The sequence below is a fragment of the Lepidochelys olivacea genome (genome assembly GCF_965140295.1).
Source record: "Lepidochelys olivacea isolate rLepOli2 genome assembly, chromosome: 16".
NCBI lineage: Eukaryota > Metazoa > Chordata > Testudines > Cheloniidae > Lepidochelys > Lepidochelys olivacea.
This window is the reverse complement of record NC_140426.1, coordinates 19,019,505-19,046,843: the sequence shown is the minus strand read 5'-3', so window position 1 is coordinate 19,046,843 and position 27,339 is coordinate 19,019,505. Positions and strand designations below refer to the sequence as shown.

At 47.9% G+C, this 27,339-nt stretch overlaps 1 long non-coding RNA gene across 1 annotated transcript; it reads right to left on the bottom strand.

Moving 5' to 3' along the window:
• Positions 1-18,094: 18,094 nt before the first annotated feature.
• On the bottom strand, positions 18,095-25,924 carry LOC311532003. Its single transcript, XR_014714318.1, has 3 exons — positions 25,837-25,924; positions 19,564-19,687; positions 18,095-19,168 (listed from the first exon to the last, which is right to left on the bottom strand). It is a non-coding gene; the product is annotated as an uncharacterized lncRNA (long non-coding RNA).
• Between the last annotated feature and the right edge of the window lie 1,415 nt (positions 25,925-27,339).

Genomic DNA, 27,339 nt, shown 5'->3' with positions numbered 1-27,339 from the left:
TGGGAGGGTTTCGCCCAGGGATAGAATGTGGGGGGAAAGACAGGCTTTACCCCACAGAGGGTGTTTGCATACACTAAGATGCCCAGAGCTTCCCTTGCTTTAAGGAAAGATTAAAAAAAAGAGAGAGAGAGAGACCGTGCATGAGACAAATACAGTATGTAGCACACCGAGCGATGGATGGCCGTATGCTCACTGCATCCCAGGTGACTGCTCTGGCTCCCCCATGTCATCCATCAGCATTACCAGGTGCCATTAGCTATCTGATCAGTCAGGGCTCTGCATGCTGCCTCTTCTCCCCTCACCCACTGATAGTGCCCCTCACCCTGCATCGACCACTTTGGCTCTGGTTGGATTACACATCAAATGCGCTGCTGGATAGTGTTAAAAGAGAAGTGGTGCGCAGTATCGCCATGATCAAGATGCAATGCTTGCAGTGTTGAAATTGGCTCCTGGGGAAGAGGGCAGGGCTGTAACAAAGTGATACTTGGCACTTCAGACAGGTACATCCAGCAAGGATCTCAAAACTTCCTCAAGGAAGATCGGTTCCAGTAGTCCTTTTATTCAAATAAAGCAGAGAGAGGAGCCCTGACTTATGCTAGGTCACAAACCAACTCATAGCTGAGACTAGAACACAAGACTCCTGCTTTCCAGCCCAAGGGACTATCCACTAGGCCACACTGCCTCTTCAGATAAACACCCCCTCCTTTCCAGCTCTGCCATCATGTACTGAAAGCCCTTCCCACCTTGTGCAGGCCCCCATCCCAGCAACACACTGCCCAGGAGTTTGCAAAGTTCTTTGTTTGAGAATCGGCCCTGCTTTCTCACGGCACCATCAGTAAACGTGGACAATGTAAAAAGAGAAAATTATAACCACCATCAAGTATGAGCCCCGCTGATGCTGCCAGCCTTTCCAACCCCACCAAACAAAGCCTGGAGCAGGTCGCAGGGACATATACTTTGATGAAAAGTTTTTCAAAAAGGTTCAACATTTGCGGGGGGGGGGAGGAAATCACTTTGGTGGGGAAAAGAGAAAATAACCCCTCTTCATTGGTTACTTTTGTTTTCTCCACCTAGGAAAAAGGGGGAGGGAGGAGCGAAAGTTAAAATAAAATGATTTTTTTTTTCCAACCACCAAAAATATTTTTTTAACTTGACAGTTCTTCTTTTTTGTTGTTGTCGAAAAACATTTTTTGACCATCCCATCATTTTTATGTGAAAATTTTCATTTTCCAGGCCAAAAATACCCCTTAAGAAAAAAAGCTCTAGGGAGGACTTTTCAGCGTGAAAACATGAATTCTCTTCCCCCTGCTCTCCCATTTTCAACCACCTCTGCTGTGTCTATTGATTATGACGGAGGAGGGCTGGGAGTAGGTGTGTGGGGGAGGGTGCATGGGGAATTCATCCCAGATTCCATCCCAAAACACCCCTTCCTGTTGATTTGTGTCCGCATAAACAGCATTATGATGCAGCTCAGCATTATTTCTACACAGTCCACACAGAACCTATCACCATCACATAAGGACAACCACTTCTTAAAAAAACCTGTCCTCCATAGCTCTTCTTTTAGGGCCTGATCCAAAGCCCAGTGAAGTCAATGGAAAAACTCCCATTGGCTGTCCTGGGTTTGGGATCGGGCCCGTTACAGTCTTTTCATGGTCAGTTCTGTGGGTGAAGGGATGTGGAAAGTTCTGTAGGTAAATTGCACATAAGAAGCTACATTCACGGTACTTCTAGTGTGACTTTTCCAACTTCCCGGTCTCCCTCTTGTCTCACCTGCTTGTGGGTAAAGGCGAAGGACAATCACACACCCCGGGAGGGAAGCCTAACAAGTATTAGGTTGCTTCAAGAGATAAGCGCAAACCAGAAAGTAGGACAAGCAGCTCTGCTGCTGATTAGGGGAAGCGTGAAGTGCACAAGCAATTGAATCAAAGTCTATTCAATTACTACGTTTTATTCCCTAGCTGGTATGCACGCAGAAGGAGTAACAATCTGAAAGCCGCTCAGAGAGGAAAGCCACCGCTGTTCCAAGCTGATCCATTATCCTTGCTAATTAGCACAGGACAGGACAGAAGGGAACCCAATTAAAGCAAGCCAAACAGAATGGCTGGGGCATGACATCAGCCCTTGAAGTCAGACACATGGTCATTGTTTATGGGGGAGCCTGTCTCCTCACTTCCTCACACTGGCAAGGGGAGATGGCGAGGAGGAGACAGTTGGGTTGGGTTGTTTTTATGAAGGAAGAAAAAAAAATAGATAAACACGCTGTGGGAGTGAATTTAGTGCCTGTGAACGTGAGGGGCTGACAGGCCTGGCCAAAGCCAGGCAGACACACAGCCCTGCCACTGTCCAGACCTCCAGCACTGTCTGCTGTTCCAGCTCTGCACCTCCACGCAGCACAGCTAATGCACCCCAGTCCTGACCTGCAGCCCCTCTACTAGGCCAGTCCTGCATTCCACAGACCAGCCAGGGCGTATCCTAAAGAGAAATGCCAGTCCTGGCCAGTTAGCGGGTGGTTTTCTGGCAGGAAGCAAGAGAACTGGGGACAAGGAACAAACTCAGAAACAGGCTTTGAATCCAGATCTTCCGGGCTCCTCTATTCTACTCGCCCATCAGAAAGGGAGCATTTCTGTATGTTCCCTAGCTGGAAATAGTCAAAGAGCTCCAGAAAGCTGAGAGGTTATGTACTGCGGCTTGTCTACACAGTGATCTCCAGGAAAGTTAATTCCAATTAATTGAAGGTGTGAATTTGAAGTGAATTAATTAAACTACATTAAACCCCTGTGTGAACACCCTCATTTAGAATTGCAAAGTGAATTAGGCTAAACTGAACTAAGACCACTTTAATTCTGAGCAGCAGCCTCTACGGTTTAACTACGCCACTTCAAATTCACGCCTTTAGATAATCCGGATTAATTTTCCTGGATGTCCCCCTGTGACAAGCCTTAAGGGAACATGCAGTGTAATGAAGAGGCATTTGAGAAGCCTGCTCCAGTTTGGGATAATGAAGGTCTATCTAATGCAAGTTGTACTATACAGAGCATTTAAAAACATTTTCAAAGTGCTCTGCAAACCTTGGCTCACATCCCCTGCCTGCATTCAGCAGGCACTCCATAGACTCCATTGCACTCCATTGACTTCAGCAGAGCCACACAGTTGCAAATGAGTGATTAGTTTGGTCCAATAGCTAATTAATCCTGACTTTACCCTGTGAATTATTATCAGTTCTGCTTTAGATATTGGAAACCAGATCCTGAGCATTGTAAAGAGCTGTAGGTTAGGGCAGTGGTTCTCAGCCAGGGGTATGCATACCCCTGCAGGTACACAGAGGTCTTCCACGGGGTACATCAACTCATCCAGAGATTGGCCTAGTTTTACAACAGGCTTCATAAAAAGCACTAGTGAAGTCAGTACAAACTAAAATTTCATACAATGACTTGTTATTACTGCTCTATACATTATACACTGAAATATAAGTACAATATTTATATTCCAATTGATTGATTTTATAAGTTTATGTTAAAATGCAAAAGTCATCAATTTGTCAGTAACAGTGTGCTGTGACACTTTTTAATTTTTATGTCCGATTTTGTAAGCAGGTAGTTTTTAAACTGAGGTGAAACTTGGGGATACACAAGACAAATCAGACTCCTGAAAGGGGTACAGTAGTCTGGAAAGGTTGAGAACCACTGGGTTAGGGGACTTGCCTAGAAATCACGAGTCGATCGGAGAGCCAATTAGAATTCAAGGGATGCTGAGTCACGTCCCACCCCCATTTAGCTGCCTTTCTTAAACACACAGGTTTAAAGTAGGCTTCTGCCAGCTGGCTAGGTTCTGCCATTTGAAACCTTAGGCCCTGTCTACACACAAACCTTGCATTGGTTGAACTAAAATTGGTTCTTAAATAGATTTCATTACACTGGTGCAAACCCCTGTGTTGACACATCCAGTTTACACCGATAGCTTAATTCCAGAACTGGCTTTAAAACCAACTGTAGTTAAACTGGAGCAATCTGTGTGTGTAAACTGGCTCTTAGACCTGGGCCCATGCCACAAAGATCTGGATCTGAATTTTCCCTGTGCTGCAGGCTGGGGTTTAATTGGATCCCACCTCTAGTGAACAACCACCCAGCCATTCCAAGCAGGAGCAATTGAACAACTGCATGCATCCTCCTCCGTGTCTACAGCTCCATGGTCACCTCTCGGTAATGGTCTGGAGCCTAAACAGGTGGATGGTATTGTTAATTCAAACACATCGCTGCTCCTTCCTTCCCCCATCCCACCTCCCCAGTCTGGCTCTCATTCCATACCCCAGCGCCCTGTCCACACAATGCTAATCAAGGCAGAGTGAAGAGCTCTGCAGCTCGGAGCGTTTATTGACTTAACTAAAGCCTTTGATTGGGCCACGCATTCTTTTGCTCTTGACAGCAGTGGCCTGGGTTGGCCTCGCAGCTGGTTAAAGGCATCAGTTTCCAGCAGCAAAAAGGTGGAAGAGAAATAGATTCCGCACTGCTGTTGACTGGCACCACGGGAGTTTAATCACTTCCCCAGCACTCCACGCTGGATCCTTGTATTTTCTTTCTGGATGAGAGAGGAACTCTGCCGAGTCCTGTAGCATTCGTTTGCCGGGTGGAGAATGTTCAGCAGAGAGACCGGGTACTTACCCAAGAAGGCAGGTGCTGTTCCTGCCAATGGGCGAGCCCCCTGTAGGAGATGAACCCAGGTTTCCAACGGGGCACTAACCCACTGCCTATTGGTAATTTATATTGCAGTAGCACTTACAGGATTTGATCAGGATTTACACCACCTGGTGCCAGGTGCTGGACAAACACATAGTAAGACAGAGTCCATACCCTGAAGAGTTTACAGTCTAAAGCTAGGTCTACACTATGGACCGTACCACTGCAGCTGCACCGCTGTAAGAATCATAGAATCATAGAATATCAGGGTTGGAAGAGACCTCAGGAGGTCATCTAGTCCAACCCCCTGCTCAAAAGCAGGACCCATACCCAATTAAATCATCCCAGCCAGGGCTTTGTCAAGCCTGACCTTAAAAACTTCTAAGGAAGGAGATTCCACCACCTCCCTAGGCAACGCATTCCAGTGTTTCACCACCCTCCTAGTGAAAAAGGCTTTCCTAATATCCAACCTAAACCTCCCCCACTGCAACTTGAGACCATTACTCCTTGTCCTGTCCTCTTCTACCACTGAGAATAGTCTAGAACCATCCTCTCTGGCACTACCTCTCAGGTAGTTGAAAGCAGCTATCAAATCCCCCCTCATTCTTCTCTTCTGCAGACTAAACAATCCCAGTTCCCTCAGCTTCTCCTCATAACTCATGTGTTCCAGACCCCTAATCATTTTTGTTGCCCTTTGCTGGACTCTCTCCAATTTATCCACATTCTTCTTGTAGTGTGGGGCCCAAAACTGGACACAGTACTCCAGATGAGGCCTCACCAATGTCGAATAGAGGGGGACAATCACGTCCCTCGATCTGCTCACTATGCCCCTAGTTATACATCCCAAAATGCCATTGGCCTTCTTGGCAACAAGGGCGTACTGTTGACTCATATCCAGCTTCTCATCCTCTGTCACCCCTAGGTCCTTTTCCGCAGAACTGCTGCCTAGCCATTCGGTCCCTAGTCTGTAGCTGTGCATTGGGTTCTTCCGTCCTAAGTGCAGGACCCTGCACTTATCCTTATTGAACCTCTTCAGATTTCTTTTGGCCCAATCCTCCAATTTGTCTAGGTCCCTCTGTATCCTATCCCTGCCCTCCAGCGTATCTACCACTCCTCCCAGTTAGTATCATCCGCAAATTTGCTGAGAGTGCAATCCACACCATCCTCCAGATCATTTATGAAGATATTGAACAAAACCGGCCCCAGGACTGACCCCTGGGGCACTCCACTTGATACCGGCTGCCAACTAGACATGGAGCCATTGATCACTACCCGTTGAGAGCTCTCCCACCGGCACAATTAAATCACCCCCAATGAGCGTCGGTAGCTGCGCCGGCAGGAGAGTATCTCCCGTCCACATAGCACTGTCCTTACTGGCGCGTCTGTCGGTGAAACTTAGGTCAGTTGCGGGGCGTGTTTTTCACACCCCTGACCAACGTAAGTTTTGCCGACAAAAGTGCTAGTGTGGACAAAGCCAAACAAGACAAACAAAGGATGAAAGGGGAAGCCACTTCCCCGCAGTCACACAGGCAGGAATAGGAGCCAGGTCTCCTGACTTCAAGGTCATTGCCCTATTCACGAGGCCACTTTCTCTCCCTAGGGCCTCATTAACAATCCTTCCTCATGCCCGCAGCGCAGCTGGGACAAGTCACCTTAGCCAAGGTCCCACAGCAGCAAGGCTCCAGCAGAACATTTCAGCATGACTAAGTCCACCCCAATTCAGCAAAGCGCTTAAGAATGTGCTTAACTTTAAGCTGGTCCTTAAGTCCCATTGCGTTTTGTCAGCACTGCACACTAAGGCCGGGTCTGTGGGACCCAGGCTTGTGGACTCGGTGTTTCCAAGCCTGCATTTGAACGTCCACGCTGCACTGTAAACCTGTGTCTCACAGCCATGCTAACCCACTCCATATTGTACTACGCAGCCCTTCTGACTCGGGTCCACACTAAAGTGACAGGGCTTGGACCAGAATCACAGTAGGACTCGGGCTCTGACCCACCCCCCTACCAGGGTCCTGAGTGCTTGCTGATCCAAGTCAAGTCTGATTTGCATGTGGATGGAAGTGGGGCTTGGGCTCAAACCCGAGTCAGAGCCCAGGCTATGTGTTCAGGGTAGACATACCCACTGAAGCCCGTGGGTCTTAGCACATGCTTGAAAACTCCAGAGTAGGAAGGGATTGCTGGATTGGGACCCTCGGTCCGCAACATTAACTTCCCTCATTGGGAGTTATTATACACCTCACTGCTCCCATGCTGGTAGACGTCCCATTATCCTTTTGGCAGGGAAATGGAAGGAAGCAACATTTACAGTGGGAGAAAATAACCCACCCCCATCCCCTGTTATAACCCAACACACAGAAAGCAGAGATGGGCCAAGACTGCAGGGTGCAGATCCATTTACAAATCAGAACAGGCCCAGAGCTTGCTGAAGAGCAAGGGGACAAAGTTCCGTGTTCCTGTTTGGTTCCATCACAACTGAAATTCCCTGGATTCTGTCTCTGAAAGCTTCACTACCCCAGGTGCTTATATGGCCCCCCATTACTGTAATACCCAATCACCTCCCAACAACCCTATGAGGGAGGGCAGTGCTCTTATCCCCATTTTACACTGGGGGACTATGAGGGACAAAGAGATTAAGTGACGGGCCCAGGGTCACAGAGGATGTCTGAGGTAGAGCAAGGAATTGAACTTGGGGCTCCCAAGACCTAAAATCACGCGCGAATAAGAAACTGCTATGCTTAGGGGTTTGACTCTCCACAGCCCGCAGGCTGGGCTATGTCTGAAGGAGCTGCAGCCACTCAGCCAGCTCACTCTTCGCTCTGGAGGAAATATTATCCATGTGCTCTTCTTGGACCAGAGCCATCAGACTCCTGTCCAAAGCGATACGTGTTAGACACTATAAATTAGCTGGTACGTGGCCCAGGATCCAGGCATGGTCCCCCTAGTTTTGGATGAATCAGATGGGAAAACAAGCTAACATTCTTGTCCTATCAGGGACTGGTGGCTGGGGTCGGACAGGAGGAGCATTTTGCAGACACTGACCGTGCCGCGCTCCAAGTTTGCGCTCACTGAATGGCTTCAAGCTATGTTAGAAGGGGGAGGGGAAGAAAGTCTCCACTTCTCTTTAAATAAAAGGATTTGCTTTAAGTAGGAGAGGCTCGTGCTTTTAGGATCCAGTGGTCCTGGGTTCAGCCCCCACAGAGGACCTGATTGAGGCCTTGTTAAAAGCAGGCAGCCTGCCCGGGTAGAAAAAGTCACAGCACATTAGTGTGGGCGACGCTTACATTGGGTGATCCAAGGTGTGGGGAAACATTCACAGACAGACCCATTCCGTACATCTTGGGGATCAAACACAGACCCAAACCCAGCCCAACATCTGCTCGCTACAATGACTCCGCACAGAACAGTGTCCTGTTCAGTCCTCCTGGTCACTGCTTTTGTTGGTATAGCCCCACCGTCTCTCAAGAACAGCTATACTGGGTCAGCCCAAAGGTCCATCTAGTCCCGTATCCTATCTTCCAACAATGACCAATGCCAGGCCTCTGCCAAAGAGATCACCTCTCACTCCAGGAGAGGCAAGAGTGCGATCTTTTGCTCCGCTCCTTTGACACAATATTATTCGTTGCAAAGATGAAGCTCACTGGTGAAGGGGGCACAGCTTTCTCAGGTCCCTTCCAAAGGACAGGTTCATGCCTCTGACCTGACCTTCCCTCGGAAAAGTCCGTATAAAACAAAGAGAGAGAGAGAGAGAAAGAGAGAGACTCCCCCCACCCACCCCTTGGGAAAGGAATGGAGAAGGAACCACATGAGAGACCAATGCCATTGTTTACTTTTTGTCAGAAGATGCTCAGATACCAAGGTGATGGGTGCAGTACAAGAACCTGGATAGAAAAGAATGGCATCTTTAATGGTCCCATGGAACCTGGGTTCTAAAGTTCTCAAAAGACTAGGAAACTGTGTGGGGTTCAAAGGCCAGAACATAGCTGCATCGACTTCAGTCGAGTTATGCTAATTTACACCAGCTGGGGAGCTACCTACCTTGCAAGGCTAAAGGATGAATACAACCCTGCCAGGATTTTGAGTCTCTGGCTCCTGATGCTTCAAGCCCTCAATGCAGTCCTTTTGCACCAATTACAAGCCTGTCTTAAGGGAAGCATGGAGGGAAGTGGGGGCATTCAAGGCAGTGGTGCTGGAACAATTTTTAAAGTGGGAGTGCTGAAGACGGAAACCCTGTATTTGGGTTGTTATTACTACTTCAAACCAGGGGGTGTGGCAGCTTGCCCAGCACCCATGGTTCCAGCACCTATGATTCAAGGCGGAGAAACTCTTCTCTAAGGAATTCATCTGAAGGATTAGTCTGATTGGCCATTCATTCAGGTCTCCCTACCAGCTCAATTATGGGTCCATTTCCCTCTGAGAGGTGTCCACAGCTCACAGGAAATCAGCAGGATCGTTCTACTTTTCAGCTGACTAGATTCTCTCCTTCACGCGGAGCAGAAGCAATGTGGCCGAAGGCAAGCACCAAGAGTGTACCATTGATGTGCCATACCTACCAACTGCATATGTAGCATGACTGTATTGAAGTCACTTTACTGGAACCCAGTGGATTGGACCTTCGACTAGAACAGTGGAGACCTGGGTTCTATTCCTAGGTCTGCCAAGGACCTTGGGCAAGTCATTTCCTTTCTCTGTTTTCCCTCCCTTCCTTCATCAATCTTGTCTATTTCAATTGTAAGCTGTTTTGGGCAAGGATGATCTCTTACAGTGCTTAATGCAGTGCAGCTCCAATCTTGCATGTTCCTGTGAGGCAAATAATAATCCGTAACTGCAATTGCATGTCTTCTGGCAGAGCCCAAGGTCAGGGGGAGAGGCAGTATTAGTCTGTAATACGGAGAATGAGATGGTGCAAACTCTACCCACTTGAAACTTTAATATGACCCGTCAAGAAGGAAAATTTGGACACCTCCTTGGCTGCCAATAGCATTGGATTAAATACACAGAGCTGACTTCAGTGGAGATACCCCGAATGTGGTTCAGAGTACAGGTCACTCTCCCGCTAGGATTGTGCGGCATCCATGGGATGGGCTAGCCAGGGCAATTCTGGTCCCCACACACAAGCCACATCTGCACAAGAGTGTTAGTCGCTGGTACTCCCCACTCTTGCTGTCCCTGGTTCCGCTGCCCCAGCAGAAGTGCAAGCCTGGACACAGTCCCAATGGCTGCCAGCCCCATGTCACACGGACCTACTCTGAACCAGGCTAGATGACACTGTAGTTAGAAGCCCTGTCCAGCCTGGGGTGCCCACCTGGGCGAGCACTGGGGCAGCTGAAATAGCGGTAGTAACAGTGGGAGATTTTAACGAACTCCTAGCGTCGACACAGCCAGCGATTTAAGGTGATCATCACTTCCGAAGGAGTTGGGAAAGGATTTTCTCCCAGTCATTCTGGAACCCTGAGCAGGTAACATCTGTTAAAATAAATTGGGTGTATCCAATAGAATCCAGTTTCTGCCATCCCACAGGACTTCCCGAGGCAGCTTTCACATAGGATTGCTGTACAGAGCTCCATGCACAATGGAACCACATATTTTGTCTGTAGGATGTGAAGGAAACAAACACAAATTAAGCCTCCACGAGAGAGCAGTGTGCATGTCTCTTATGTCGCGTTCTGCACCAACTCTGCCCAATAAAATGACAGGCAGGCAGGTTACGTAGAAATCTAGAGGAGCAATGCAGAGAAAAAACAAAGCTGTGATAGGTACATAGCTTCATATGCTACAGGTTCAAAGTATTCAGCCTGAGATTTTCCCCAAGCACTTAAACAACTTTGAAAATCTCACCTTTAATCTCTATTGATAACTAGAGTTGGCTGAAAATTTTCCATCAAGAAGATTTTCATGGGAAAATAGGATTTCATCTAAATTGAAAACTGGGGGGGAGGGCTTATTTTTGATCAAATTTGGGGAGAAAAAAAATCAGAATTTTTCATTTCAGAAGTGTGGAAATTCACACTTGATACCTTGCAACGGCTCCCCAACTAGGAAAATCTGGAAAACAGGAAGTGGGGGGGAACCTATTTTTAATTAAACAGTAAACGCTGTGAAAGTGAGTTTTCATCCATACTTTAAAAAAAAAATCTTCTCCCCTTTTTTCCAGGGGATCATGAGGACAAAAATGAACTGGAGCTGGGGAACTTCAAAAATTCAAGAAATCAACATTTTTCAGTTTAAAACACCAAAATGAAACATTTGAAGTCAAAACGAAACAAAAAATTTCATGTTTCCAAATTTGCTGTGGGAATTATACTTCTTTGACCAAACCAGTTTTTTATAGAAGGATGCCCCCTCACTATGGCCAAAAAAAAAAAAATTCCAGAGGGGAAAAAATTCCCATTTTGTAACTCTCTAGTGTTAGTTACTCTAAATATTGTCAGCAGAACTGACCTGGAGAAAGAAAGCAAGATAGTAGTCAGAATGATGTGATTTTTAAACTCCACTCACATCACCTGCTACAAAGATAAACCTTCTCGCAGAGCAGGGCAAACACTTTCTAGCCCAAAAATCTTTTTCAGGCATTACAGTACTTTGATTGCAGATATGGGGCTTGCTTATTCAGAATGGAGGTTTATTCTTTTTACGCCTAGTTACACCAATTTTTCCCAATACATTAAACAAACCTAACTCTCCACCTGAGCCCCGTGCCAATTCATCATTCACCACTGCTGCTTTCCATCTATTTGTGAGCAGAATGGGTTTTGCCCTGCATACGTTCCTCAGTCTATTAGACAGAGTGTTATTCTTTTGCTCTATGTTTTGATACTCACAAAGCTATTACCATCTATTGCACACACATCCATCATCAGGGCTTCAAACTCCAGAAAGTCCCAAAAAAAAAATTTTCCACTCACCATGCAGCCTGCCAGTCTCTGTTCTTTTACTCTGCGTTGCTTCGTTCATCGAAGTTCATTTTAGCAAGTCTTGAGTCCAGAAAGTAAACAGATGGCTGCCCCAAAGTGTTGCTTCTTTAAAACAGGGTCGGGAGGGGTGGGAGGCCAGAAGGCGGAAGAGATCTTTTTGCAAAACAATCCCAAAAAGATTGCACTGATTACGCATTGGACTGATTATGAAGAAGCTGGGTTGGTGCCCAGTTTGGAGAAAGTGGAGCCAAACAGCTTTATGCAGGGCCACCAATTCCCCAAAAGACCAGGGCATGTAGCAAATGGAATGCAGCTACTCTACCAGGGTCCAATCCAGTTACACCTGGAACTCTTGCTTGAACTTCACCCACTCCAGAGAAGTTTGCCATGCTAATGTAAGCCAGGCTGGCTCAGTCTGGGTCTTTGTCCCCCTCTCGTGGCTGCTCCAGATAAGAGGTTAATGAGTCATCTATAGCAGCCGGCTAAACCAATAAGGGTGGGAGTTTCAGAAGGAGCCTAGGGGAGTTAGAAGCTCATGATTTTAGTGTTGAAGGTCCCAGATTCAAATCCTGCTGTTGGTCTAACTGGGGTCAATTTCCCTAAGAGCCCTGCATGTCCTCCCAGCACATCTGTAAAACACATCACAGCCACACAGAGAAGTGCTCTAAATGCCATGTAACGTTTGGATCGGATTGCTTTCAGCATGGTTAAACACTGGGTTAGTCTGGGCTGTTTCAGCGTCGACAGCATGGGCCGCATTAGAACAGTCCAGAAAGTCATCCCGTCCTGCACCGGTGGCCTTTAATGGTCTCCCAGAATCCACTGCTTCTGAGGGTCATGGAAGAGATATCCAGACTGCTCTGCAATGCTTAATTTGTGCTGGGGCTTTGCAAGGCTGCCCAGGCACCTCTAGGCTTGGCAGTTCATCGCCCCAGTACCTCTAGGCTTGGCGCATCAGTTATGAAAGTAAAAAAAAAAAAATTGCATGAGTCCAAGCACCTAATTGCTTGAGCCCCAGCACCTCTTTCATTACAAACCAAGCGCTGCTGCTCTGCATCTCCAATGGTTCACAACAGCATTAATGAGAACGTGAGGCAAAATTGTAAAGGTGCCAAACAGAAGTCAGCCGGCTAGCGTGGACGCAGCAAACTAGTTGCACTTGGAGCAACTGCATTTCACCAGATTTATTTCTCTAGTGCAAGCGCAGCCCTGGAGAGGCAGTTTGATCTAGTGGATTGAACATGGGATAAGGAGACCTGGGATCCAATCCCAGCTGTCAGTGACTTGCTAGGCAATATTGGGAAGTTATTTAACCCTGGCGGTGTTTACACGCAGGGCTTTCTCAGTGGAAGTGCTCACATAGATCTCAGCCCCCTAGCACTACCAGGGGAGGTCGCTGGACTGGGAGTGAGGAGACCAACTCTACCCCAACCTACCGATTGTTTAGCCCCACTCAGAGCAGGTCTAGATGACATGGTGCTTAAAAGGCCACCATTGGCCTGGCACTAGAATCCCCACTGGTTCTATAGCAGAATCTGAGAAAACTCTCAGGTCTTGACTCTGTTTCCTCCACCCTATAAAGTAGGGCTAAAAACCACCCCAGGGGTGTGATGAAAATGAGGCAGATACTGTTCCTGAAGCACTTTATTTGTGTAACGCTCTGTACAGGCACTAAGTATTATTACATCTTGACCTGGTAATCACCAATTCAGACTTCCAGGAGAAGATTTATGAAAGGATGTGGCCAGATGAGAGAGAGAGACAGATAGCCTTGCGGATTGACCGATTTCTCCCTTCCCTTACAAGAGGAATAGAAATTAAATTTATGAATTTGGTCGTGCAGTTGCCAAGTGGCTTTGATGCAGTTTACTTTTTTGCGTATGTTCGTGATCTCCTGCACAGCTGCCAGAAGAGAATGATCCTGTGGAGCTAACTGATGCTTCTCTCCGGCCTGCCTGAGCCAAAAGCTCTCTGTGAAATTGTATTATCCTTTAAGCGGCCATGCATTTGGTTGCTGCCTTTTGGTAACACTTGTGGGTTTGATCCTTTCTGTTCTGGGGAGAGGGGGTGATCGCTAACAGAAAGCCCATGCAAATAGTTTTCCTACCTAACACAAAAGTCCGCTTTCATTTTTCTTGCTGTATATTTCTCAACTGCCTGTATTCTAATAAAAGATTTATTTCTCTCTCCCCGAACACACCAGGTGCAATTAACACACACGTTCTTCGTTCGGCGGCTCAGCAAGGCGCTGCCACTTCCAACAAGCCACGCTGTAGAGAATTTATTTTCCCAGCCAACAGGGGTTTTCTAGCCGTCCTTGGCCTGCCCCCTCGTGTTCCCGGCTGCCCATTACACCCAGCAGAACATGAAAACTTCGCCGTTGCCCCCTTTAGGCCATTAGTAAGGATCATCTGAGAGGGAAAGGGACATGTCTACATAACTCACTGGCCTGCAAGCACCAGCTCCATTCACACCAAATACTTGTGTGGTTTAGGTCATTATAGGCATCGGGAATTTCTTCCAGACCTGAATTCAATTCCCACCTAGCACAGAGAGATGCTGTAACCACAGCACTTGGCTCTGAATTTCAAGCACCCCAAGTTTCAGGGATGTTCAGATCGAGAGGGTTGGTTTGGGCTCCAGCTCTAATATTTTTGGGGCAACAAAGCGCACGGAGTGGGTTTGTAAGGTGCCAAACTGCCTGACACCATGGCTAGGCTGCTGTAGGTGTAACTAGAGAAAGGATACCAAGGCCCGTCATGAGACAGGGCTGGAGTATTAATCCTTTAGTACTCAGGTCAAATGGCTAGCCAGGTCCATCTCCTCCCAGCTCTCCTACATGTCCCACCATTCATGACAGCCAGGCCCAGAGCCACAAAGGGACTTGGGCATTGCATTGTGTGGCATCACAACACCTTGAGAAGCCACTGGAACACAACATTGAGATCCACAAAGCCTGAGACAGACATGTAGGCTCCCCCGTACCAGGCACGGGGAGAGGCAGGTGCCTAAGACAGAGAGGTGCTTGGCAGGGAGCTAGCCCCTGGGAGATCTCAACAAGAGGGGTATGCATTAAACCCTCCCCCTTTCATGGAGACAGGCACCTAAGTCCAGGCTGCAGATAGGCGCCTGTCTCTGCTATCGAGCCTGCCTCACGCCACACAAAAGGGCCAAAGGAGCAGCTGCTGCTACTCACCTACCTCACCTTATAACTCGCGGCTCAGTGTTAGAGCACTCGGCTGGGATAGAGGAGACAGAGGTTCAATTCCTGCCTCTGCCGGAGGGGGAGAAAGGGTCCGAGCAGAGGTCTTTCACCTCTCAGGAGCATGCTCTCATGGCCGAGCTTTGGGATATTCTAATGGGGGAGGGCTCCTCAGCCTCTGGTTGCACGAAATAGCAAAACGCTCACTGGGCCCGAGAGCGAGAAGGACTCCATAGCCCAGTGATTGGAAGAAGGAATCCCAGGGTACAGTCCCCCTGCGCCAATGGCTGTAGTTATTTATCCACAGCAGAACAGCTTCCACAGGAGAGGCCAAGGGAGCCTCTCAGGTGAGGTCTCCATCCAATGGGCTAAAAAGCCATAAAGCTGGGTCCCACCACCTCCTCTTCCTCCTCCAGCCAGAGTCCGAACGGGACCTGATCTAGTAGGCAGCCTCTGAGCTCGCCTGCCAGATCAGGCCCAGCATGTCAGTTAGGCCAACAAGCGTTTATCTTCCCCTGGTTTGTGGATCACACTGGGACACAGGCACCTGAATGCCAAGAGTGAGGAAGCAGTGCACAGGCCCAGAGGCAGAAACTTAAGTGCCTAGGGAACTTTTACCACAGACGTTTAGGGGGTGAGTGAGTTTAGATGCCTACAGGTTTTGGCAGCACCCAAGCATGGATTTTATGGATCTCAGTGGCATCTAAAACTGGGAGAAGGCACCTACCCCCCAGACTCAGGTACCTAAATGTCATTGTGGATCTGGACCCAGTTTTTTTCGAGACTCCTCACCTGGATGTAAACAGGACAAATATTTCCTGCTATACCCACAGGTCAGAGCATTGGGAGAAGTGATGCATGGGAATGCTTGGAATGGCTTCAGTCCAATGGGCAGACAGAGAGGCGCGGGGGTGGGGAAACAGCATTTATAGCTGGCGCTGGTCAAAAATTTGATGAAATTATTTTCCAAATTAAGAACTCAATTTTCAACCAAAAAAGCCAACCAAAACTTCCAAGGAATAGTTTAGTTGAAAATTTTCAGCCAGCTCTACATCAAACGTTTGTTGATAAGACAAAATGTTGATATTTTTGAAATTTTACAAAAGAATCCAGCAAAAATTTTACTGGTTTTCCAGCAAGCTCTGCACACAACCATTTCCAGTGTGAACCAGCTGTCAGATCCCTGGCTTTGGAGTCCAACTATTACTCAAGGTTTTTAACAGCGCTACTGTAACAAGATGGTTCAAATACCCAGCAGTACAGCACTCCTTTCCTATTTTGTATTTTTGGGGGCCTTTTTCAAGCGATACTCTATCCCAGCTTCCACTCCATATTGCGCTGTGACAAAGCAGATATGTTAAATAGTTCATGTCATGAATTACCTAGGGTGTGTTGGATCACTGCCCTCTGCGGAGCAGAATCAGAATGGCTGAAACATTCACAGGCCTATCCTGCTCACAGCAATCCTGTGAAATCTGGGCTTTTGGAAGAGGAGAGGTTTAATTCTCTTCCTACTGCTGTGGTTTAGGTCTAAGCAGTCACAGCCAGTTGAAAGGAGAAGAGCCCTACATGGTCACAGAATTAATACAGCCCCTTGCCATGGGTCACCATTTGGGATAGACCTCAGGACCAACAGTTGCAGAACACAAATCTCTACAGTTTGCACAAAAGGACCAATGCCACTATTTGATAGCAGTAGCAGGTTCTCCTCTCTGTGGATCAGCATGATTGTGCAATGCATTGGCCAATTAGAAATGATCACAGGACATAGTGGCACATTCTGCTTCTTCAGAGCCACCCTATAGCTTGATTGGTTATTCCACCACTCAGTTGCCCTCAAAACACACCACCCTTTCCAGGCTTAACGATCACATCCTTTTCAATAGTCCATCCGCATCCAGGCTGCCCATCTCCTGAACACTTAGAACAATAGGACTAAAAACTATCTATTTATGGTATTGCAAATGGTGCTTTTCTCATTTAATTACCTCGTCACCTGATGCTGTTGCAAATCAATGGAATTACACCAGGGATGAATTTGCTCCATTGTATGGGTACCTCTAATGCAAGTTAGCACATGGCACCAGGGAGAGTTCTCATGCTATCAGCAAATTATCTCATTCAGGGTAACCGATGCCAGAACGACTCAGCTGAAAGAATGATCAGAACTCTGTCATTCACGTTCCCTTTCTAGATTCTCCCCCTCCCTTATACACACACGCTCACATCTGCTCCCACAACCCATGCACAGGACAGCAGTTTGGGGACTCTGTGGTTTTGATCAATTGAGACTAATTCTAGCCATTATCCATCCCCATCACAGCCCCAACATTCACACTGCATGAACTCCACGGCTCGAGGCGTGAGCTAAAAATGGAATCCTGCGAAGGCGCTCCTATCATAAATCTAATTTCAGATGCCTGTAGAACTAAGCCATACCTAACCTTAATGGCAGCCTTGCAGCTGTTGGATTACTTACTGCTCTTCTAGTTTAATAGTTTACGGTCCCAATTCGTTTCCAATGAAGCACGACAGATCAAAGATTAATCACCCAAGATGGACCAGAGCCAGCCCTGTCTAGCCAGGAGCCATGCTTTCCTTTTGTAGCAGGAGAAATTTAAAGGTGCTTAGAGAACACAATCAATCATTACCAAACGCCGGCAAGATTGGACAAAGCAAACGGCTCATTGGCAGCTACTAGACCCTAGCATTAATTGCTTAAGAGTTTGCAGAACTGCTGCAGAGAGCTGGACGACAAGGATAACATAACAGATTGATTGTTCCGACTTATCACCTTTGCAAAGAAAGCTGCACCCATAACTTTGGCAGTGCGGCAGCCTGAAAACTCCCTGTGGAAAGAGGCAGGGTGTGCGTGACCAGGGCTGGATGAAGTAATAACTGGCCCAAACCTCAAACCAAACCCTTAAGGTTTGGAAGAGTTTTGTTAGCCTCCTATGGCCCCTTTTTCCCAATCATACGGCATCAGTACAACCCTGGGAGATAAGGAAGTATTATGAGCCCCCATTTTGCAGATGGGAAACAAAGGTACAGAACCCAGGAGCCCTGAATCCCGCCCCTCCACCCACTTTCACCAGTCATCAGCATCCACTGGTTCCAGTCCACACACACTTACCATTGAGCCATCAAACAGACATTCTCATGCTTAGCGAGACCTATCGCCCTGAAACTGTATAGCGTCCAAGGGAAGAAGAAAAGCTCCCCAAGATGAGGAGCGGAGGCATTGTTTAAAAAAGAATTTTATTGTGTGTCCCCCATCACAGCCCTTCTCCCCCCACAAAGCAGCATTATCCACCAAGCAAGACACATCCTGTAGATTTCTGTCCCGCCTCCTTCCAGAGGTGGAAAAACCCCAGGAGTTCTGTACAGTCACAGGGCCAGCCCCTCAACTGACGTTAATGGAAGTAGATCTGTGGACTTCAATGGCGTGTGACAGATTTACAGCAGCTACAGAGTCGGCCCACATTGTTCTTCAGCATCACTTGTTCTCCTGGTGCGTTTCAAAGGTAGCAGAGCGGAGTCTTGTCAGACTGAGCAGTCAAAGGTCTGACTCCCACAGACACTTCCCTGCCTCATTGTGGTCCTCTGGAAAGCTGGTATAAAAGTGACACCTTGCTAGCAGAGTCCTGAGCAAAGTCCTGAGCACCAGCTGCGCCAAGTCTGGAGAACGGGGCTTCTGGAGAGTGGGACCAAGAATGCTGAAGACCACTGGTTGTCCAGTTTGAATTCCAAGAGAGGAAGAGGTAACAGTTGTATCCACTGCTCTGCCAAGCTTCACACAGCCTGTTAGGCCATTTTAACCTGTGACATGCTGTACCTTTCACAGGCAGGCCCACGGTAGTATCATCACATGGTAGCACCAAGCATGTTCAGAGAGCTAAACAAGGGCCCCTTTTAAAAAAGTGTCATATCTTGGGCAGCCAGGCCCAACGACGGTAGCTCCTGAAGGCATGCCCAGTAGGTCACCTAGCTTCAGCAAATAAAACCACCTTCCAGATACGGTTCAGGCCTCATGACGAGCACAGGTAGGCTCCTCGCTGTGGCCCACAACTTGTCCGGTACCCTTCCCGTGCGAGAGATGCTGCTTAAAATGTCGGACGCCAGGCTGAACGTCAAATTGTGCAGGGAATTTTCTCCAGCCTGGTCCGTGCTGTTCGTCAGGAGGGCAAAGGTGGTCTCGGTGGCAAAGGGGCTTCCATCGAATGAGCGCTGTATGACCACAGTCATGCCATAAGGTGCAAACTTCTCCCTCTCATAGATAATGGAGAGGTATGTCCTGGTCTCTGGGTACCCTCCCCAAGGCAACTGAGTACTCTTGGAGTCTAGTATTTGGACTCTCACTGAAGGAGGCAGACCTTGTCCTGTGGCCAGCAAGGAAAGGGTCCATTTTGAGAGACAAAAGAGTGTATTCCTCACATCCCCCAGCCCAACAGCCACCAAAGAGACCCCGAACCCCTCAGGATGGTCAGCCCAACGCAGGCCACTCACACTGCGCTGGAGGGCACGCCATGTCGTTTCTGGCTGGTTTGGGAAGAGAAGACGAAATGGGCTGAGTTTATAGTCCAGTGAACAAACTCCACTGGAGCGGAGGGCCCTGCAGTGGTTAAATGGCACTCGGCCAGTATTGCCGTAAATCAGGAAGAGAGAGACAAGGATAAAAACAAGACACAAGATGCCTGCAAGTCTGACAGACGGCAAGAAGTCAGAGTCTTCTGGCCTCAGAGAAACAGGCTCGGGGGATGCAGAGGGAACTTGCCTTTCTCTGGATTCCATCTCCACTTGGTTCCTGGGCTCACACAGGGATACTGGCATGTTCAGACAGTGACAACAGCTTTTCTCAGATGGCTCCTTCTCAGGTGGCAGGTCTTGGTCTTCTACAGCTGGAAGCAAAACAAAAATAAGAATACCGTCAGCCAGATGGGAGCTTGAGGGATGCAAGAGGCAGTGGGCCCACTCTGTCCTCCATTAGCTGGCTTTATGTTGAAGTCACTGGAGCTAGACGAGGATAAGACCTATGTAATGGAGCAGAGATCTGAGCCCAGCGTGCCTGGTGACAGGACAGGGAATCAGGGGATTTGATCTATTCCAAGATCCAAGTTATTCCCTATCTCCAGGGATGATTCCTTCATGCTTGCAAAGCTTTTCGAATTTGAGGTGTGCCGTGGTTCGTGAGTGCATACCTAAATCAAGGGGAATAACCCTAATCCATTCAAATACTCTACACTGAAGTTATTGGCAGCTAAACACGTCCATGACTGGGGGGAGTCCTGGGTGGGAAAGGAAGGGACAGGGCGAAGAGGCAGTAGCAAGAATCTAGTGACTTTGGAGGCGAGTTCCAGAGACAAGGTTACTCATGGAGGAGAAGGAAATCAACAGCCTGTGTGTGCATTCATTCACACACACACACACACACACACACGTGCACTCTCCCTCCGCACCCAGGTTTACCACCTACACTGAAAATACATCAGCCATGCTTGATCTTGAATGAGGGACAGGCAAGATTGTTAAGAAACCCTGTAGAAACTGGTGGCTGATATGGCAACTGAAAACTCCTCAGGGCAGAGACTTGGCCCATTTTCGGCTTGATATAAATAACAGCGGTAGAAGAAACAATGACACATTGGTTATATTAGTTAGCTACCTAAGTAACATGAACTAATAACAGGTTTTCTCCAATATGAGCTATGACTTAAACCAAATTTGTTTATGTTATCAACATCAGGCTAAACGTCTCTCTGGGATGGACAGCTGTTTGCAAGCTAGGTCTAAAGGCAAAGCCACTTACTTTCACCTTGGAGCACAGACATCCTTGGGGCCGGTCCCAACACAGCTGCAGATTCCACACTGAGCTTCTCTGATCCACTTGCATTCCTGACTTTCCCACGGCTGCTGATTATCATTTGTGAAGAGACTGAAGAATCAGTCACATTGAGAGGCCTGGCTGCAGCAGAAGGATGGCACAGTGACCCAAACATGTCACTGCCAAGTGTCCAGTGTGGATGGTTTATGCCCAGTCATTGAGCAACCTTGCTGAACTTTTCTTGTTCCTGGTCCCCAGCTGCCAGATACGAAGCTTGGTGTAAAGACAGTACAATATTGTGACAGAGTTGTGTGCTGGCTGGTCTGGATGTGTTACCAATCCAGACACCCTCTAAGAGGTGTGGCTTCTTCCAGAGCAGGGGAAGGACCCAGCTACCTAGGAACTGAGGGTGTTTCCAGCCAGTGGGGAAGGCAAAGTTGTTTTGAAGTCAGCAGGAGGAGGAGCTGCCTCCATGCCTTCTTACAGATTTAAAAATTTTATTAAAGCTAATGTGAAAAAAAATTATATAACACATAAATTGAGAAAAGGGTGTCTGTACATCTGGGTATAGCGCTTAGATTATCCACAAAGTTGGTTTTTAAAGTCATAAAATACATAGAGTGCATAATCAGCAATAACCCAAATTTAGGTGAATGAATTTAAGAATACAGTTTAGATATTTAGCATCCATGCATTTGGGTACATTATTCACAAAAGAAGTTATGCAGAGAGTTGGTGGTGGAAAGCAAAATATATCAATGAGAGAAGATTGCCCCTCAATAACTGAGAATTTAGGATTGGTTATCCATTTAGAGAAAAAACAGTACATCAGGAAAAATATTTGAGTTACTTTCCTGATTACACTTCTCTAAGTACATGTTCTGTTTACTGTTTTCATGTCCATGTTGTCATTCCAGGGACTTTTCCTGCATGTGCTACCCCACCAAGGAGACCATGAGGTCATGCAACAGTAAAAATGCAAGAAGAGGAAACAAGATTAGAGCAGAAACTAGAGATGGGCCCCAAACCCAACCCTGAATCCAAACTCACAGAGCTTACGGGGTGTCAAAAATCCAACTCTACATCCAGCCTCCTTCCCATGGAGCCTGAACAGAAGATGTGTGTGCACTCGTTTTGTAACTCTGCCCCCAAAACACCAGCAGGCTGGAACTTATATTCCCAGTGTTAGCAGGCGGCTTGTGTCAGCAGCATTCAGAGATTGCTCAACAGCTGTCGTTAAATCCAGGCTGTCTGGGCATCTCAGAGATCGTGTTGTGCAATGAACATGGAAGTTACCTGTATTGATTTAATGAATTTTATATAACATGTGTGTGTTTGGCAGTTATAGTGTTGCTGGCTAATGAGTTACTAAAGAGTTAAATCAGTCTTAGTTTTTGCAGGTACCCAGAATCCATAGCTATACACAGCCCCAATGGCCAGTACTCAGACAATGGAGAGGATAGTTCCTTTTGGGGGTTGGGGAGACCAGCTTGAAACTAGGGGGTTTTAGGTGGGAACTCTGAAACAAAGCACTTGCAAGCTGTTAAAAGCAGAGCCTTCAAGGAGACTGGGAGAGACAGGAGGTCTGCATAAGAGTCAGGAGAACAGAGTGCGTAGGGGGATGACGCGTCAGGAAGAAGTTTTGTTTCAAAGTTTCCCATGAAAACAAAGTTTAACAGCACTGCCGTTTTCTGGGGGTGGGGAGGGGAATTGGTTTAAATGAAACCCAGTTTTTGGTGGGAAGAACTTCTCAGACGGAGAATTTCAGCCAGCTGTACTGTTGCTTCCAACATTCCCGGGTGATATTTGGTGATCACCCTCCCTTCTGCTGGGGATTCTCAGCCTGATGCTATGGTAGGCCAGAATATTTCCAGAACAGAACATGCCAAATTGCATTGGGGTTCTGGGACACAGACCACACACCCCTTTTTTTCCTTCCACTCAGGACACAACCTGAATCCAAGTGCATCAAGGTACTACACCCGTCATGGAGGGCCCCAGCCTGCAAGAGACAGGAGGGAGGATGGCAAGTGATTGCACCATGTGTGGTGCTCAGTTTGTGTGGTGTTCACTTACTATGCCGGTGGGAGTTATATAAGTGCGTAGCTAGAAGCACTGGTAGAAGATGGGCTTATGGAGACCTCGTGGTGGTGTGGTGACAAGATGGTCCTCAGCACACAGCAACGGTGAGGAGGACAGGGCTACATTGGCCATCAGTGCAGCAGAACCAAGGTGTGGAAAGGCAAGAGAGGTGTATCACCCCCATAGGAACATCTTAGAGTATGTATTACTGCCTGTGGCTCCAAAATACAAACCCTCACACCTCCATCTACCACAGAAAAGGCTGACAGAGAAAGTAGGCCCCCATGGCCAGCAAGGGGGAAATTCATAAGGAGCTGGCTCCCAAATACCCAGACCTTTTTCCTGTTGCTGTAAACTGAGACAACTCTCACCCCAAATGGCACAGACAAAGGGAACAGTGGCTCTGGGGACAACACAGCACGAGGGTCAGAGAGGGGACTACAAGTCTTGAGGGCTTCTGAGTCTTTCCTGGTTTGTGAGATCTTTCAAGGCCCATTGCCAAGGCTTACAGGGATTGGGAAATTTGCTCACTGATGGCCAGATTAAATCAATGGGCATGGAATCAGGCCCAGAGGGGGAATCATAGGTAGTGGAGATGGAGAAAGACTCGTTAGGCCGTTTATTCCATCACCAGAGGCCAAAGGCAATCTGCCCACTGTTACCATACATTCCCAGTGTTTTGTTGCACTAGGGACCCCAAGAGGCTCTCTTTCACTCCTGCATTTTACTCAGGTACCAGGGAAGGTGGCATTAACTTGGCATCATAGAGCCGGGTGGAGCTAGGCTGTCCAGCTAAGACATTTCCCCTTCCACTGAATTTCTGCATGGCCGAGGCCCAACCAGGAAGTGGGGGAGATTCAGAATCCAGAGGGACATTGGTACCCAGCTGAAGCATGCAGGGCTGGAATCAAATCAGTACATACATCCTCCCCCAGCCGCACCCGCCACCACCAGGCAACACACTGAGATTAGAACCAGTAACAGAGAGAGGGCCAGCGAGCACGGGTACTGCCTGAGGACCATGCCTCGACCACCGGGCAGCCACCAGTAGCACATGCACAGAGCAGGTGGGATGTTTTTACTCATCTCCCTCCTGAAAGGGCTTACACAAGGTCAACAGGGGGGAAAGAAAAAAATCACATGGTGGGAGGAAGGGGTAGAGTCATCTGAAGGAACCAGGCCCTGTTTGTACAGGGAAGTGGAACAAGATGCTTCCAAGAACTGGGTTCCTTCAAGATTTGTCCCTAAGTCTGGGGACCTGACGGTGAATTTCCCTTTAGCACAACAAGTTCAAGGGCAAAATTAATCTCTCCTCAGTGAAGACAGGTTTGCAGCTAGCCCCTCATTTCCAGCGTAAGTCAAACAGGACCTGCAACCACAGGCCCAGAAGAACATCCCCCATCTCTGAGGGGAGGCTACACAGAGTCAGCGTGCCTTGTTAAGGAATCACCTGCATTGCCCACTGACACAGTCCCGCTCAAGAACACACTAGCCCCTCGGGCCCCATTCCTGTGACACAGGCACCCTGCAACCTCCAGTACATGCTTTTAAAGATTATTTGAGGCCTATGTAAAGTCGCAGCCTGGCAGGAAGTTCATTTACCCTGAGGAGCACGTGGAAACTTCTCCTTTTTCTTGCTGTGCCCAGGAAACCATCACAGTGTCCCTGGGGGACATTTCATAGAAGATCAGGGTTGGAAGGGACCTCAGGAGGTCATCTCGTCCAACCCCCTGCTCAGAGCAGGACCAATTTGTGCAGCCCAGGGTATTTCCTGGGCGGGGAACAGTGTCACACTGCAACATCGTTTACAAAACAAAAGTGAGCTGGGGCAAGTGTTGATGCCAGAATTATTCTTCACCCAACCAAGCCAAAATTCAGAATTGCAGAAGCTAGACTGGGAGTAAAAATGGTGCCATTTTCACTAACAAATGGGCCTAATTTGGAGCCAGAAGCCATTTCACGAGGGTTTGTGTGTCTCAGGGAATGTGTGCACTGTGAACTCTGCCACACAGCCCCCAGTCAGTCAGCTTCTGGGTAAACTGCAACAACAGCCTCCTTGGATGCTGGCGGAAAAGTTGTCAGACCAGCTCTGCCTGCAACTTTGCAGGAGCCAGGCACGTTTGCAATGACTCAGTTCGGGGAAAGGGGGAGAGTTAGACACAGTCCTTGCTGAGTGGAGCATCCACCCAGAGATACAGGGGCCAGGAGCCAGGGTTTAAAGTGAATTCTTGGTTCCCAATGGAAATACTAGACAGCCAGCTCCGTTACAGTAAGGCACTTCCAGCTACATTCAGATCCAGAACCACAATGCACAGCTCAGACCCATCTTTTGATAACAGGCAAGATAGCCCATGGGAATGGCTTACCTGAGCCTGTAAATCCATGGAACCTCCCTCCTCCATCATATCCACTCTCCAGCTGGGACCCACACTTATTTTATAAAAATTTCAGTTATTTTAGAAGGAGTGGGGAAATAAAGAAAGAATTGACACAATACAGCCTTGTATGAGGACATTAACCTAGTTTTCTAATAATCCTTGCAGTTAAATCACTAGACATGGATAAATTCCCAGCTCTGACACTGATTGCCTGCATGACCTTGGGCAAATCACTTAGCCTATCTGTGCGTCAGTTTCCCCCACCTGTAAAACAGGGGCTAATACTCAGCTAGCAGAGGTGCCAGGAGGATAAATACACTAGTGGTTGTATGGTGCTCAGGTACCATAGCAATAAGCCCATAAATAAGGCAAACAAACCTCCTCTCAGACCCAGCCTACACTGCAAACGCCTCGGCGGGCCTGCTGAGCCAAACCCCTCTTCCTTACACCAGTTTTACACCTTTGATTTCAGAGGAGTTACTGCTGAATGAGAGAATCAGGCTGTGCTTCCTTAATCTCTCTGTGAAGCATCATGCATAGCCCCGGCACAGTGTACAGGCACGTACCAATGAGACAGAACTCACATTCCCCAGCATTTAGAGCAGGTACGAAACCTAATGCCCTGGTTTTAAAGAGACGTTGGGGAGAGGTGGAGCCAGGGGCAACCAAGAGGAAAACTTCAGCTATTCATTGGAGACAGTGAGGGAAACACATTCAATCCAGGACCAGAGGGTCCAGCAGAGAAATAAGAGATATAGATATTTACCTCATTCTCCTCCACCGCAGGCTGACTCCCAGGGCAACAGCCCACACAGCAACTCATCTGACAGACTTCCTCAACCTCTCAGTTAAGCTCAGCCAGGTGAAGTTTTCCTTAGGTGTGTTGCCACCTGAAACCCTTTTCCTCCTGGAGGCAAGGTCTCCTCTTGGTCCTAACACCCATCTCATGCCTCTCTTTGTTGTTTGGAGGGCAACCCCTCTCTGGGGGGCTGGTGGGTTCAAGGAGTGCCAATCAAAGATATCTTCCTGCCAAAATGTTTTCTTGCCACCGAGGGTCCTTTCTGATATCGACCCATGGATTTGCATAGAGAACCCCCGGGCTATGGACATTCTATCCCCAGAATATTTAAGAGCCTCTTTCAACGGGAAAAATATATGAATATTTGCCTTTCATCCGAGGCTGACAAAGTGCTTTACATGCAGTAATAAATGACACCTCCCAACCCAAGCAGGTGGACAAAGCAATTTCATTAGCCACATTTTACAGATAGGGAAACTGAGGCATGGAGCGGAGAGGCAATTTGCCCGAGGTCACCCATGGCACAGCTGGGAATATAACTCAGTCCCCTGTTCCAACCCTTCAGTGAAGTATTTCTGCAGTGTTGATATAAGCGTGTAATTTATTGGCCTCGCCTATAACAGATAGTCAGTATGTGTCCTCAGCCTCATCTGTGCCAACAGGACCCCTGGCACCATACATACACCCTGGGTAACAACATACAAAGTACTCAGCGGGTTCTCACTGAGACATACAGAGCTACATTTTTTAAAGCACAGTCCTGCACCTCCTGCATTTGTGTGCTTAAAGGGGCGTGCAAAATGGGTGATGGTTTCCATGGGCATGCGCGGGTGCCAGATCCCAGCACACAGTTCGGATATTCTGCATGCACGCCCTGGGCCTCCGGGTACAAACATTTGACCCGTCACATCAAGGTTTTGGATTCCTGCCACATCCCCAAGATCTTTGTAGGAGATGGTATGTCACAGCACAGCACAGAGCTGGTCTCTGATCCCAAGCAGGAAGCTGGTGCTATCCAGCAATGGGCTCTCCAACGATGTTCTGAGAGGGTCTGCGTACGGCAGACAGAGTCCATTTGGTTAGAGAAGCCTGTAATAAGTGATATAATAGCTGGCAGCCCCCTCTATCGATAGCTCAAAGCACGGTGCAGGCTGCATGTTGGTATATAAAGGATCATATGATTTCCCACGTTATTGGGAGTGTTTTAAATCAAGGCACAGTGTCAAAAGTGAGGTTCAAGACTAGGAGTTTGATTGATGCTCTCTGTCCTGCATCGGGGGTAGCCACACACCGTCCCGTCTCAGTGTAATAATCGCCATCTTGGTCAGCACTGGGAAGCCTACGCAGGACCTCCAGAGCTAAAGCATGAGCTGCTACAGCACCAACTGAAGGACACAGTCCCCAAGCTAGCAGCTGCAGGACACTCGGTATTCACTGTGGCTCAGACGCAGCAGGGGACATGTAATCAGG